Source organism: Frankliniella occidentalis, unplaced genomic scaffold (assembly GCF_000697945.3).
Source record: "Frankliniella occidentalis isolate FOCC.00 unplaced genomic scaffold, Focc_3.1 Scaffold57, whole genome shotgun sequence".
NCBI lineage: Eukaryota > Metazoa > Arthropoda > Insecta > Thysanoptera > Thripidae > Frankliniella > Frankliniella occidentalis.
In genome coordinates, this window is record NW_026267187.1 from 712,592 (window position 1) to 715,109 (window position 2,518).

A 2,518-nucleotide genomic window follows, 5' to 3' on the forward strand; every position below is an offset into this window, starting at 1 on the left:
GTATCAGCCACTTTTACAATTTTTCTCAACAAAATACATGATGACATCATTTAAGCTATTTCCAAATGAAACATTTTAACAATAAATGTATTTTTTCAGTTTTTTATTGATTTTTTTTAAAACAATATTTGAATCTTTTTATCTCATAGATGCTTGTGCTAACTCACAAGTTCCAGCCTACTCCCCATCCCTACTTACATTTCTCCTTATTTTTCAAAAGTGGAAAAACAGACTTTTTGCCCCAGGAATGGGGCCACCTAGGACGCTAGGCATACACCAAATGTAAAATGCCACATGCAAAAAAAGTTTCATTGAATCCGGGGACAATTTTTTCGCCGTGAACTGTCTGGCAAGAAGACTTCACCACCATTTCAAACCCCAGAACCAGAACCCCTACCAGTATCACGTGCCACCACCAATGTCACATGACTGCATGGCGGGATTGCCTACCTACTGCTTTGCAGGCGCTACATGCACAAAACCAAAAACAACGTGCCCTGGCAAGCACAAAACAAATTCCGTAAAGAACGAGCAGATTAATTATGTAGCAAATTCATTTGGTACACCTTGCAACTTGTTTATTATTGCTTTCTTCCTCATTCAGAATGCCAATATAAAAGCCACAGTGAGGGCATAAGTGATGAAGTGATTATGATCAAGAATAAGAATCAATGGCATTTTTCATTAAATGTTTAGAAGGTTTAAAATAACCTTCACTTTCAGAGAAGACACTCCCAAGTTCCATGATACTTTCAGCAGCTGTATAAGTAAGATTTGCTGGATTGTACTTCAGCTTTGTCGATAATAAAATGAACATCTTGATTTTATCATGGATACTAATATTCAACTGATAACTTTTGCAAACAGTTTCTTCTTCTTCAGAGTCACTTGCTGGGTCGTCACAGTTGTCAGGTTCACTGAAATGCTCTTCCGTGGCAGCATTCTCAACTGCATCACGATGCCTCCTAACGACAAAGTTCGATCTTCAGCGGCACGGTTACACAAAGTTCTATCTTCAGCGGCCCGGTTACACAAAGTTCGATCTGCGGCGGCCCGGTTACACAAAGTTCGATCTACATTCCGGCGGTTTCTGCAGCGCAGCCTAAATGCATTCATATTCTCGTCAATATTGGAGATAGTAAAAAAGTAAAAACTGCTTCATGTTTGTAAAAGATCAAAGAACAACATACTCCAAAGAAAAAATTGAATGCTATCGCAACAAGACCGTAGTAGAGGTCTAAACTTGCGGCTTCCGCGAGCGACGAAAAGCAGATCGAACTTTGTGTAACCGTGCCGCTGCACATCGAACTTTGTGTAACCGTGCCGCTGAAGATCGAACTTTGTGTAACCGTGCCGCTGAAGATCGAACTTTGTCGTTAGGAGGCATCGATCAGTGTCGTCACCCAAAAGTTCCTGAGATTATAATTTTAAAAATGTAAGAAAAGTAACTAAGAAAAGACAGCAGCGACTTGTAATGTAAGTAAGACATCAATACGAACTTCTTCCGAGGCTCCTGAGTCAGAACAGTTACTACATTCACTGTCTGACACTTCAACCTATTCATCAAATTGACTGGAAAGAATGAAAAGTTTGTTTAGTAAATTTATATTATTATCTCCCTTAATGGTACGGTACAATGGCTCTACTGGACTCACTTTTCAATAGTAGAGATCGACTCAACTGCTTGTTCGACTTCAACTTCAACAAGCATACGACCCTGCAAATGAAAAGCAAAATATATAATTTCCTAATTTGCTGCACTCTCAACACTTAGAGAAACTAACCCCGATAATCTCATGGAGAACTGACTGAGCTGCTGCTTCTTGTTGAACTTCAAAACGCACACCCTGGAGATGGAAAGCAAAATATATAATAACTTTCCAACTTTGCTAGAAACTCTCAACACTCTGTGAAACTAACCTCGATAACCTCATGGGGAACTGTTGCAGCAGTTTTTGGCGTCTCTGCCGTCCTTGTAGGATTCTTACATTTTCGTTTGCTGTTGCTGCTGTCGTTGTTCGTCGTCGCCTTTCTCTTGAAAGGCCGAGAAAACACCAAATCGTTACAACTAGCGGGATATACCAGGCTATATCTGCCTGTGGGAGGCGGATAATGACTCACCTTGGTTTCAAAGATTCATAATAAGTTGATTTTGGAACAACAGAATCGGAGCCTCGATATTCATATTGCTTGTAAGGGCCTCTTTTCTTTTTTCGATTGGAAATGCCATTAGACATTGTACAACAGCAGCAGCATACGAACTGAGGCTGGAGACACCACTGACCTACCTCAACTCAACTGTCGGACGGGTCGGTGTCCGGGGACGGGAGGAAGGGGGAGCAGGGGAGTGGTTGCATGGTGGGCTGTCTATCTAGCAGGCGTTCAGGCGGCGGGATATGGGCTGCCTATGCGCTAGGCGCCCACAAATACTTTTATGAATTTCTTTGGTTTTCCGGACAAGTTTAACTCTCGTTTTATGACCTTTAATCCCGAGCATTGACTGTAAAACTGACACAAG